Below are 14,259 nucleotides of genomic sequence, written 5' to 3'. Positions count from 1 at the left end.
TCAGGGAATTTCTCATTGTTTTCAATGATGGCACTGTCCTTGTTTAAAAAAAATCTAAAAGGAAATCCCATGTGTTTTTATTTTATTAAAAGATATCTTAGACCTGTAAGCAAAGTGAAATAGGCAGTGTGACAGTTGTTTGTCTACACCGGAATGTGTGCATTTAATAGATCCACCAGATGATTGTTAAACTCTCCACTTCACCTGTAGACGTAGTTTGTTCCTATACACCACAAAGCACAATCAATAGGAAGATGGGATTATAGAATCTCCGAGGTGCAATCAGCCGTCATCTCATCCAAACCATTCCTGAACAAGAAATCTCTCTACAACATATCATCCACCCCCTATCCCTCACCCCTTTTTCAGCCAAACTCCTTGAAAAAGCTGGCTACACCCATTGCCTCTATTTCCTGTCCTTCCTTTCACTCCTCAGCCCTTTGCAACCTGGTTTCTGACTTCATCACTCAACTAAGAGTGCTATCTCCCTTCCCACACTCCTAGCCAGCCAGCCAGGCGGTTCCCCTCCCACTCCATCCCTCACCCATATCGTGCATCTTCCCTGTGTGTACCTGTGGTCTGGCTATCTCTCATGGTCGAAATTACTACCTCCTCATTTTTTTTGCAATAACTGCATGTAGCGCTTTATTTAAAAAATCAAATACAACATGGCCTTTTGAATATAAATTTGCTAGCTATAAGAATAGGCCAGAAATAAACATTTGAATGATCCAGGGAGAGGATTCAATGCCCTTCCTTTCTTTATTAAGATTTTTTGTTTTTTGTTTACAACACTCAGTTCTGCATGTTTTTGAGTTCCAAATTTTCTTCCCCTCCCTCCCCTGCCCCTCCCACCCAAGAAGATATGGAATCCAATATATGTTCTACATATACCTTCACATTAAACTTATTTACACAATAGTCAAGTTGTAAAGAAGAATTATGACCAATGGAATGAATCATGAGAAAGAAGAAACAAAACCAAAAAAAGAGAGCAAATGGTTTGCCTCAATCTGCAGTCAGACTGCATAGTTCTTTCTCTGGCTCTAGATAGCTCTTTCCATCATGATCCTTTGAGTTGTCTTTGAACCTTTCATTGCTGAGAAAAGCCAAGTCTATCAGAGTTAGTCATCACTGAAGCAATATATCTGTGCTTGTGCACAATGTTCTACTGGTTCTGCTCCCCTTACTAAGCATCATCTCATGTAAGTCTTTCCAGGTTGTTATGAAGTCCATATCTTCCCCATTTCTTATAGCACAATAGTATTCCATTACATTCACATACTACAACTTGTTTAGCCATTCCCCAATTGATGGGCATCCCCTTGATTTCCAGTTCTTTGCTACAACAAAAAGACCTGCTATAAATATTTATGTACATATGGGTCCCTTTCCCACTTCTGTGATCTCTTTGGTATATAGCCCTAGGAGTGGTATTGCTGGGTCAAAGGGTATGAACATTTTTATAGCCCTTTGGGAATAGTTCCAAATTGCTCTACAGAATGGCTAGATCCATTCACAACTCCACCAGCAATGTAACAGTGTTCCGATTTTCCCACATCCTCTCCAGTATTTATCATTTTCCTGTTTTGTCATGTTAGCCAATGTGACAGGAGAGATGTCGTACCAAAGATTTGTTTTGATTTGCATTTCTGTAATCAATAGTGATTTAGAGCATTTTTCATATGCCTATCTTTAATATCTTTAATTTCTTCCTCTGAAAACTGCCTGTTCATATCCTTTGACCATTTCTCAATTGGGAAATGACTTGTATTCCTATAAATTTTGCTCAGTCCCTGGTATATTTTAGAGATGAGGCCTTCATCAGATACACTGGTTGTAAAGATTTTCTCCCAATTTTCTGCTTCCCTCCTTATCTTTGTTGCATTGGCTTTGTTTATACAAAACTTTTCAATTTAACATAATCAAAATTATCCATTTTGCATTTTGTAATGCTCTCTATCTCTTGTTGGATCAAGAATTCTTCCTTTTCCCATAAATCTGACCGGTAAACTATTCCTTGCTCTCCCAAATTGCTTATAGTATCAGCCTTTATTTGTATATCGTGAACCCATTTTGACTTTATTTTGGTATATGGTGTAAGATATTGGTCTATGCCCAGTTTCTGCCCTACCATTTTCCAATTTTCCCAGCAGTTTTTGGGAAATAGTGAATTCTTAGCCCAGAAGCTGGATTCTTTGGGTTTATCAAAGAGTAGATTGCTATAGTCATTAACTACTGTGTTTTGTGTACCTAACCTATTCCACTGATCTACCACTTTGTTTCTTAGCCAGTACCAAGTAGTTTTGATGACTGCTGCTTTATAGTACAGTTTAATATCTGGTATGGCTAGGCCACCTTCCCTAGCATTTCTTTCATTAATTCCCTTGATATTCTGGACCTTTTGTTCTTCCAGATGAATTTTGTTATTATTTTATCCAGCTCTGTAAAATAATTTTTTGGTAGTTCGATTGGTATGGCACTGAATAAGTAAATTAATTTGGGTAAAATTGTCATTTTTATTATATTTGCCTGACCTAACGATGAGCAACTGATATTTTTCCATTTATTTAGATCTGACTTTATTTGTGTGAAAAGTGTTTCGTAATTATGTTCACATAGACCCTGGGTTTTTCTTGGCAAGAAGACTCCCAAATATTTTATGATGTCTTCAGCAGCTTTGAATGGAATTTCTCTTTCTATCTCTTGCTGTTGGGCTTTGTTAGTAATGTATAGGAATACTGAGGATTTATGTGGGTTTATTTTGTATCCTGTTGTTTATTATTTCAAGTTGTTTATTATTTCAATTATTTTTTACTTGATTCTCTACACTTCTCTAAGTAAATCATCATGTCATCTGCAAAAAGTGATAATTTAGTTTCTTCTTCGCCTATTCTAATTCCTTCAATTTCTTTTTCTTCTCTTATTTCTATAGGTAACAATTTACCTCCTCATTTCTGCATCTTAGAATCCTTCTCTTCTTTAAAATGTAGCTGAAACAGTGGCTTTTATGGCAAACTTTTCCTGATTAACCAATCTGCCAGTGCCCTCCCTCCCTAACTACCTTGTATTTAAGTACCTTATATTTGTTTCATTTGTTCTATTTATATTTATTATAGATTTATATTACATACATACACACATGCATTTGTTCATTCTTTTGTTACAAGCTCCTTTAGAATAAGCATTATTTTATTATTCTTTGAGTTTGTATCCTCAGCACCTAGTGCAGGGTGTGTATAGCACGTAGTGCTCCATAAATACCTGCTGAAAGTCAGTTCAAATCCCACCTTCTTAAAAAAGGCTTTCCCTGACCCTGTCCCTCCCCTCCTCAGATTATCTTTTCCTTCTTCTCTACATATCTTGAATGTACATTTTTTTTGCATGTCATGCTCCTCTACATTAGAATGCAAGCTCATTGAGGGTAGGGACCCTGTTTTTACTTTTTTTGCATCCCCAGTGCTTAGCATAGGTTTCAAAGTCTGAGTCTGAATCTGAGTCTGTTTTCGCTGCCTGGCCACGTTCCCAGCCAACTACTTGACCCTTGAGTTTTTCGTTGGGGTATGACTGCTTGTAGAGTAGAGAGTACTTTGTCCCAAGCTTGAGGGGTTGTGCTGTTGTTTTCAGAAGTATTTCTACACAGCAAGCTCTGCCACATCAGCGCTCCTCCTCCTCCCAAAACCGCCAACCGGGACTGCGAGTCAGATCTTAAGCAGGCTGTGCACTCCTGCTCTGATCTGCCACTTAATTCTTCCTACCAGGTGGGCCTGGGACCAGAAGCAACTGCAGCTGTAGTTCAGTCCTCAGAGCTGCACCCCCGCCTCTGCCCCCGGGGTGGTGACCAAACTGGGAACTCCTTTCGCTCTGTCCCCGCAGCTTTTCCCACTAACCTTCTCTGTTGTCTTTGGTGTTTGTGGGTTGAAAAGTCTGGTAACTGCCACAGCTCACTGATTCAGGGTGCTAGGGCCTGTTCTGCCCAGCTCCCTGGTCTGGTTGATTTGGGTGCGGCCCACGCTGGGCTCTGCTCTGCTCCGCTCCCAGCTCCATGGGATAGACCTTACCCAGCGACCATCCAGGGTGTCCTGGGTTGGAGCCCTGCTTCCCTCTGCTATTCTGTGGGTTCTGCAGCTCTAGAATTTGTTCAGAGCCATTTTATAGGTTTTTGGAGGGACCTGGGTGGGGGGGGCGTAGCTCACGCACGTCTGTGCTTTCCAGCCACCATCTTGCATCATCGGTATTTTTACAAGTAAAATGAAGATTAGTTTTTAAAGTTTCCAAAATGTAGCTTGAGATTCCAGTCTGTCTGCTAGAAAATGGAAAATAAACAAGAGACAGAGGAAAGGAGCTAGGATGAAGAGCCAGAATACAAACTAAGACAGATTAGCTGGGATGCCGGAGTAAAGCCAGTAGCATAAAAACCCAATGAGTAGACAAACTGAAGACAAAGAAAACATCTAGAAGAGACACCAAAGATGTTGACCAGAAAGATTAAACTTTGGGACATAAATGCCCATATCACATGCCGCCTGTGCAATGGATACCTAATTGATGCTACCACTGTAACGGAGTGTTTGTATACCTTCTGTAGAAGTTGCCTGGTAAAGTATTTGGAAGAAAATAACACTTGTCCTAGTGTATAATTGCTATTCATCAGAGTCATCCGCTGCAATACATTGATCATAACAGGACAATGCAAGATATTGTTTACAAATTGGTACCAGGCCTCCAAGAAGCAGAAATGAGGAAACAGAGGGAATTCTATCACAAATTAGGCATGGAAGTGCCAGGAGACATCAAAGGGGAGACTTGCTCTGCAAGGCAGCACTTAGACTCACATCGGAATGGTGAAGCAAAAGCTGATGACAGTTCCAATAAGGAAACATCAGAAGAAAAACAAGAAGAGGATAATGACTATCACAGAAGTGATGAACAGGTAAGCATCTGCCTGGAATGCAATAGCAGCAAATTATGTGGATTGAAATGAAAATGGATCTGCTTCTCAGCACAGGCAACAGTCTTGCATCTAAAGAAGTTTATTGCCAAAAAACTTAATCTTTCATCTTCCAATAACCTGGATATATTCTGCAATGAAGAAATTCTTGGCAAGGACCACACACTCTAGTTTGTAGCTGGTACTAGATGGAGATTTAAGAAAGCACCTCTACTGCTACATTATAGACCCAAAATGGACTTGCTGTAAGAGAACTTTAGTGTCCTTTGGGACAGAGTTTTTTGCAGAGACCATCACCAGGCACCTTCTCAGTGCATCACTTAACTCACATCACATGACCCAGTAGAATTGTTCTGGAGGACCAGTGATCTCACAGCATACCATACTTCAGAATCTTTCTTCTGGGTGACATGGGAACCAGATTTCTGAAAGAGAATATTTATACCTTTTTGTACGAAAAAAAGAATTCACAACTCAACCAGACACTATCAGCACTAAGTCTACAGATTATGAAAACACTTCACAGTTTTGTGTAGCTGAATAGCAGTCGTCTCTTTGCTGCGATTTCACAAGACAGATTCATAAATGTAATAGTGATATAAATGTCACTTTCCTGACACCAAATTGCTTTTGCTTGCTTTCCATATCTTGAAAAGTGGAATTAATTTCAGTATATTTTATGAATTTGATTTCATTGTTTGCCTCAATATTTTGGCTTTCATCCAGTCAAAGCCACTTCAGATCCCTTTTGGTGGTGACTGACTGTATTTATGTTGCCTTTAACTTTGTGAAGACTTAGAAGATTTTTATTAAAATTTTCTTTAATAGCAAAAAAAGAAAAAAGAAGCAGCAGACTTCATAATAACCTGGAAAGACTTATATGATCTGATGCTGAGTTAAGGGAACAGAATCAGAACATTATACACGATTACAGACACACGGTATCTCTGATGACTAACTGAAAGACTTGACTCCTCTCAGCAATGCAAGGTTCTCAGACAACTCCAAAAGACTCATGATGGAAAAAGTGATTCACATCCAGAGAAAGAACTACGGAGTCTGAATATAGATTGAAGCAAACTATTTCCTTTCTTTTTTGTTTGTTTTTGTTTCTGTTTTCTTTCTTCTTTCTCCTCTACATTCCATTATTTATAGTTCTTCTTTACAACTTGACTACTGTGAAAATATCTTTAGTGTGAAAATATACGCAGAACCTATATCAGATTGCATGCTGTCTTGGGTGGGGAGGGGGGAAGAGAAGGAGGGGGAGAAAATTTGAGAGTCAAAAACTTGAGGAATTAAATGTTGTACACTAAAACTAAAAATTAAAATCAATCAACTTTTAAAAAAAGATTCCCCCCCCAAAAAAGAAAATGAGTCCCAAAAAGGATTGTTGTTGTTGTTTGCAGGAGGAGGAGGGGAGGGGGGCTCCTTTTATTTATGTGGCTGTCATTGTATTCATTAGTTTTCTGGGTTCTCCCTAATTCAGTTAGAATTCATTCATAAGAGTCTTCCCACTGTTCTTAGAACTTCATAGTATTTCTTATGGTAAAATAATATTCTGTTATATTCACCCTGCCAGCCCCTCATCAATGCGCACCTATTTTGTTTTTAATTTTTTGCTACCACAAAAAGTGTTGTGATATGTATGTATGTATGTATGTATGTATAGATATATATATATGTGAATGTGTGTGTATGTATGTACACGTATATGTATATGTGTATACAACCTACTTGATGTGTCTACTTAGCAGTGGGATGTCTGGGTCAAAAGACATGGACATTTTAGTTGTTTTTTAAAAGCATACTTCTATGTTGCTTTCTAGAATGGCTGATCCTTGTTCAATTCTACCAAAGGAATATTAATGTTAACATCTTTTTACAGTGTCTCCAACATTGACTATTCCCATATTTTGCGATCTTTGCCAATTTGCTAGTTAGGAGGTAAAATCTAAAAGTTTCTTTTTAAATTTGTATTTCTCCTCTTTATTATTAGTAATTTAGAGCAATCTCTCTAGTGGTTGTCAATTTTCACTTCTTTTAAAACTTATGCATATCTTTTGACATTTTATCTCGTGGAGAATGGCTTTTCATCTCATATAATTGTGCTAGTTCCTTATATATCTGATATGAGACTATCATTAGAGATATTTGACATGAATATTTTCCTCTTAATCAGTTGCTTCCCTTCTTCCCTTTGTCATGTGAATTTTTTCATTGAAAGGTGGCATGATATAGGAGAGAGCCAGCCTTGAGGTTACAAAGATTTGAATTCAAGTTCTTCCACAGTCATATACTGGCTGTGTTACCTCCTACAAAGTCATTTAAACCTCTCAATGCTGCTATGAAACTCTCTAAAACTGTGAGTTGCAGAGAATAATCAATTTGTATTGGTAGAGTAAGTCCCTACCTGGAGCCTCCTACACAGATGAATTGTTCAAATCTTTTCAATTTTATTTAATTTCACTCAGCAACATTGCCAGCCATGCCATCTCCCCTGGGGCTATTATCTCTACTTCCTCTACAGTAGAAAGTGGACTTCTCTCTGAGATTCAGTAGACCAACTATGGCCTTATCTTGCTCAGTTCAGGGCTTCATTAGCACTTTCAAGACATTTCTTGCCATGCCACCATGACGATATCTCTCCACTCCTACCTGTTATTGTGTTATATAATAGAAAATGTTACTATACACCTAATTTTTGCCAAACTGCTTTCTAGTTTTCTCAGCAGTCCTTATAAAATATGGAGTTCTTCTGTTAATATTTTTTGCTTTTAGATGTATAGAACAATGACTTACTTAAATTGATTGTTTCTGATTCTTATTTAATGTATCTAATCAGTTCACTGTTTTATTTTTCTCATTTTTAAACAATATCAAGTAGTTTTGATAATTTTTGTTTTTTAGCATAGTTTGAGATCTGGAATTGCTATTCCCTCTTCATACCTACTTTTTTTTGCATTTCCCCCATAAGATTCTAGACCTTTTGTTCCTCAAAATGAATTTTATTATAATTCTGTCTAGCTCTATAAAGCAGTTTGATGGATATATAACTAAATTTGTAAATTGATTTAGGGAGTAGCATTTTTATTATATTAGCATGGCCCAACCATGAGCAATGAATATTCCTCCCAGTTATGTAAGTTGTTCTTTATTTCTTTAAAGAGGATTTTATTATTGCATTTATAAAAGTCTAAAGTATACCCTATTCAATTTACCAAGGCACACTGAAGCCTTACAAAAATATAATTACAAAAACAAACTGGCATTTTTTTCTTTGTCAGTCAACTACAGAGATGCTGAATTTTAGTTTTGTTTGTTTATTAACTCCTGTGGACTAGAAATGTGATTTCTAACAGTTTTCACATTTTAACTGAATACTGCTTCAGCAAAAGAATGTGGACATCCTGTGGATTTTATTGTCATTTGATGTGACATGTAAAAGGTTTAGAAATGGAAAGATAAAGTGAATTTATCATCATAGTTCAGATAAAATACTTTTTTTTTCATTTAGTCATCAGACAGCAGTAGAATTACCTTTGTTAAAAATCATGGTGTTGAAATGCAAGAGGCATTACCTGATTAAAAATTCATCGTTCCTAAGAATCCAATTTAAATATGGCCCTGGAATGTAGACAAGCATCCTGAATTTTTTTTAACTAGTCATTCAGTATGTGGACAAAAGGGAACATGAATTTAACAGATAATTCTGAAGATGGTATGACACTTTATGAATATTAATAGACATAGAAAACAAGAGCTTTCAGATCCTATAGTTCATTAAAGAAAGGCCTGACTTGGGCTGTCTTGTGGTTTCACATGAAAACTAACATGATTTTTAAAGCAGCACATACAAATCAATGAGATAAAAAGTTTATAATGGCTTTCAAATACTTGAAAGCTTCTGAGTATAACTGGGGGACTGGTTAATGAGGGCCCAGCGCTTTGAGCATGCCCAATAGGCTTTGCCTGCAGCCAGCCCACATGGATATTTGGTGAGCCTGCTTGGTTCCCAGTAAGCATGGTAGTAGAGGGGAACACGTGTTCCAGTTTGGAGAAATGCTTTGGTGCCTTAGTTCTTGCCATGTGGTTTCAGTAAATATCCCTTTGCAAAAGCTAATTGACATTGATTGGCTAGAGATACTAGTGTGCTAACTGCTGGTGATCGATATTGAGAAGAAGTACACTCCAGAAATGGGGCATAAGCCACTAGCATTAGAACTAGAAGAACTCCAGTGCCCCTAAGGGGTCCCCTGAGGGAGAAATAGTGATCATCTCTTTGGGAATCCCCTGTGGTGGTGTGTGTTGGGAGGGTGAGCTCCAGAGGCTTACTCTACTAGTAAATAGTATATTTCTGTAGAAGTACTGGTATTATTGTTGAGCAGATGTTTCAGTTCATTGAGACCTACTATATTTATTCTCAATATAGGACGGCATGAACAAATGCCTTGTTTCATACTATGTTGAGTGCTGATGATACTCTAGACAGCTTTCTTTGGCCAAATCAGCGAGTAGAAGCTATCTAAAGCCAGGCATGCCCCCTCCTTCATGTCTACTTCGCCTCATTTCTCTGAGTTCTTCCATGTCTTAATATGAGGCAGTCCTGGATTTGGTGTTAAATGTACTTTTCTGTAGGCCCAAGCTACTGTTCTTATGAGTAGCAACCCTTTCTATTAACTGCCACCAAGATCTCCAGGAATATCAGTGCTCCTCTCTCCTCAGAGCACTGGCCCTGCTTCCAGCTGAGACTCCAAAGTCCTTATCTAGGGGAGCAAACCTTCTGCAGAAGGGATCAGTGTGCCCAATACCACCAGTCCACAGATCAGGTAATCCAGACTAACTGTAGGGGGAGAGGGAGACAGACAGACAGACAGACAGATAGACTGACAGAGAAAGAGAGACAAACCATCATCACCACCTTGGCCACCATCTCCCTGGACCTAGAAGTCTGGAGAGTAGTGATATTAGTAATGATATTAAAGAAGAGACATTATCATCTACTTTGCTGCTGTACCCCAAGGCCTATGGGCCCTTGCCATCTGACTTATACCTGAAACCTTCCTTATGTGTTGTCTTCCCCTTTAGAATGTGAGCTCCTTGAGAACAAGGTTTGTATGACTTTTCTATTTGTATTCCCAGGGCTTAGCACAGTGCTTTGCACAAAGTAAATGTGTACTAAATGCAGTTTTTCTTTGATTCATTCATTCATTCCTGGTACATATCAGGTGAGAACAAGAGCAGGAACAGGACCATGGTAGAGATGTTATAGATTTTGCACTTCCCTTAAGTGAGTTTGTCAGAGTTCCTGAAATTTTATTGATCAAGGCATACGTGCTTATCTAAAGCTCATAGATTTATAGCTTCAGGGAACCATTATTTAAACCCTTCATTTTACAAATGAGGAAACTAGGGCGCAGAGAATGTGGCAGGCAAAGCCAAAATTTGAAAGTCCTCTCACCTCAGAGCCATCATTTTTTCCACTGCACCGAATTGTCCTTATGTACTTTTGGGGAAAGACTGTAACTTCTGGTTTTGGGGAATGTTGTGTCTGCATATATTTAAAATGTTTTAAAGAGTCCTTTTAAAGCCCAAGATGCTTGGTTTTTTTTTATTTTTTCAAACAGAACAAGATATCTGCACCTCCATTAGGACTAGTCATCTATCAAGTTTGACATGTTAAAAAATGCCTTTATCTTTCTTTCAAACAAAAACAAATACAAAAACAAAAAAACAACAGCAATATCTAAACAAAAATTAACATTTAAAAAACTTTCAGATGACTCACGAGGGACATTTGGTTATAGTGAAAGTTTGCCACGGACATTTTTTCTCAAGGAAAAAAAACCATGAAGTTGACAACATAATTTTAAAATAACAAAAAAGAAAGGATTCAGCCAGCTTTCCATCTCCCGTGGCCATGGGAGGGTACAGAGAAATCAAAGACATGGACAATTCTTTCACTTGATCATTACCAACAGGGTCATCCACTTCCCCTACCTTTGATCTAAACTGCAAGTTTGATATTGTGAAGTCAGTCTGAGGCTTGTAAATGTTAAGCTGAGGAGTTCAGTCTTAGAGACAATAAGAAGCCTGCTCTTGAGCAGGAAAATGTCATGATCATATGTCTGTTTTAGGGAGGTTATTTTAGCAGCTATATGGAGAACGGGTCACAGAGGGGAGAGACCAACAGCAGATACTACTAAGGAGGCTGTTGTAATAGTTAAGGTGAGAAGTGATAGGGGCTTGAATTCAGGGTGATGGCTGAGTAAATGGAGGGAAAGGAAAAGATTGATATTATACACACATGTATACACACTATGTAATCATAGTACATATAAGGAGAAAGCACATACATGTGCCTACACATGCCATTGGACATATGTATACATGTATGTGCATATATACACACATGTTCATATTTATATACATATAAATATCCATCTTTGTCCTTCTCTCCGCTTACTCAGCCATTGCCCTGGACCCTTATCACTTCTCACTTTGCCTATTTCATTTATGTACATATATATGTGTATGTGTGTGTGTGTATATATAAACCCTGCTCCTTTGTTTCAGTCGTGTCTGATTCTCTGTGACCCCATTTGGGGTTTATTGGCAGAGATGCTAAACTGGTTTGCGATTTCCTTTTCCAGCCCATTTTACAGATGAGGAAATTGAGGCAAACAGGGTTAAGTGACTTGCCCAAGGTCGCACAGTTAGGAAGTGTCAGAGGTCACATTTGAACTTGGGTCTTCCTGACTCCAGGGCCAGTGTTCTATCCACTGTACCACCTAGCTGACCTCTGCATGTACCTAGCTAATATTTATTTTTGTTACCTCCATTAAAATATATGATGCTTGAGGTAAGGGACTTTTGGAGCCCCTGCACTTAGCTCACTGTCAGCACGCAGCAAGCACTTAATAAATGGGGAGAAGGGAAAAAGCATTAATTAAGTACCTACTATGTGCCAGGCACTGTGAGAAGCACTTTACATGCCGCCAGCAGAGGTGGCACTGTGTTCAAAGGATGCTGGAGAAAGTGGAATAAAAACACAGGCCAGGCAAGAGAGTATAGGACAACTCTGTTTATTATGCAGAAGCAGTCAGTTTATATATTCAATGAAATCAGATAAGTGGACCAAGCATTGCATTGCTTTATTACTTTACTGGAACATCCTGCCACGTGGCTCACGTAGCCCTGGGACATGTTGTTACTTAGTGCCATAGATGCTAACCATATTGAAACATTACTGTTCTTTCCCATGTGGATCACAGCTGTGAGGGTGGTTCTTTGCCACATCCTCTTATCTTTTTACGTTCTTGCCTTGCAGAGACTTTGCCTCAAATGGCCTTGCCTTGCATGCCGTTCTGTGTGTTCTCAACGGTAGCTAGAACAGGCTCAGGCTTAAAGGAAAACCTGGCATGTACCTTTCTCATCATGGACTATCTCAGAGCTGGCCCTCTACAGAAAAAATGTTATGAATCTTATTATCTTATTTGAGTATCACAACAATCCTGGGAGGGATCCTATCAACAGCATCGCAACCTGAGATGCTGTTATCATCCCCCATTTTACAGATGACCCAATGGAGGTTAAGTAACTTACCCGAGGCCACACAGCTGTCTGAGACCAGGCCCAGTACTCAGCACTGCACCACCTAGCTGTCTCTGACAAATGCTTGGTGACTGACTGGCTTTGTCAAGGTGGGGGTCAGTGGGTGCAGAATATTGTACATACTGTTGGAAACATTTGGTTTTGCTGAATTCTTCCCCCTGCCTTTTAAAATCACTGTTATAAGGAAGGTCTTATTTGGTAGGGAAGGATCTTTTTGGAAATCCAGGCCATATAAAATCATATATCAATAAATATAAGAGAAGAAATTCTTTGGGAACCCCTCTTAAAAGAATTGTCTGCTTCTGTATGCCAGATGGCACACATACAGGAAGTGAAGAAGGCACAAGAGAATTTTGCAGGTTATATCCCAGAAACTAGTCTCCATTTGGCTAACCTGATGAAATAAAATGCATAGAAACATGACTTAATTGTATATTTGATGTATCCACCAGCCAAAGAAAATTCCCAAGCATTCTCAGCTCTTTCCAAATGGCCCCAGTGAGAGGCACTCCACTTCAGGTCTTTCTTTCTTCACAAAGGTTCTACCCCCTTATAATAATCTGTTTCCAACCCAGTCCTGAGAAATTCAGGCAGATAATTTTCTCCCTTTCCTAACCTGCTGAATCAAATCAAATCGTTTAAATGTTATAAGCATGAAAAAGAATGTGGCCTAAAAGTTCTAAATGGGAGCCAGTTTGATCCTTTTGTCTTGCTGTATTTCTTTCATGTACGTAGATTTTCTTGATGTCTGTGGCCCAATGCTAGGTACCATTCTCCTAGAGGCAACCCAGCTAAGTTTTTTGTTTGTGCAAACCATAGTGACAAGAATCTAGCATGTGGAAGTTCTCATGTTTTACATGAATTCATGCCCTCAATTTTCAGATTTCTCTTCACAAGATGTCCATGTAAGCTCTAGAAAATTTGATTTCTTAATTTGAATTCCAGGACTGATCAAGGATGAGATTGAATTGCTAAGAATATCTTATATAAAACACATTTTTACCTTTAGCTCTTGTTCTGTTATGCATGTGATAATTATTATATCACTTTCTTGTTTTATTTTGCTATAACTGAACAACCAGAAACACTTTGACTATCTGTTTTTGAAAAGAAGTAAGAAACTGATTCAACTTTGACCCTTACAAGAAACTATCAAATTATTGTTTGTGGATCTAAAACATGATGACATGGTCCATGACGTTGGGAAGAAGAGGGAGCAAGCAGGATATGGTGTTAAAAAGCTTTGCCTTATTGTTACTTATCTGAGTGACCTTGGACAAGCCTCTTCCCCATTCTGAGCCTGAGTTTCCTTCTCTGTAAAATGATAGGGTTAGATGCTTTCTGAGACTTCTTGTGGCTCTCAGTCTTAGGAACCAGCTGAAACCTGAAAGGTGGGCTCCGTACTTGTATGACTTGCCCAAGGTCATATCGTTAATATGCATGAGAGGTGACATTTGAATATAGGTCCTCTGAAACAAGAGCGTGTGTGTGTGTGTGTGTGTGTGTGTGTGTGTGTGTGTGTGTTCATGTGGGCTGGAACAAGGAGAAAAGTATTAAGTCTTTTGGAGGTCTTTTGTTTTTCCCATTGAAAAATTAAATGCTAGTGGAGCTGGGTTCTCTCTCTCTCTAATAATAGCTAACATTTATATCATGCTTACTATTTGCCAATCACTGTGCACTCTTTACAATTGTTA

General features: G+C 38.6%; 1 pseudogene; it reads left to right on the top strand.

The window, feature by feature from the left end:
- The first annotated feature begins 4,228 nt into the window (after nt 1–4,228).
- Nucleotides 4,229–5,243, top strand: LOC118832885 (annotated as a pseudogene).
- Nucleotides 5,244–14,259: the final 9,016 nt, after the last annotated feature.

Source organism: Trichosurus vulpecula, chromosome X (genome assembly GCF_011100635.1).
Source record: "Trichosurus vulpecula isolate mTriVul1 chromosome X, mTriVul1.pri, whole genome shotgun sequence".
Lineage (NCBI taxonomy): Eukaryota > Metazoa > Chordata > Mammalia > Diprotodontia > Phalangeridae > Trichosurus > Trichosurus vulpecula.
The sequence above is the reverse complement of the archived record's forward strand: the minus strand, read 5'-3'. Positions and strand labels throughout refer to the sequence as shown.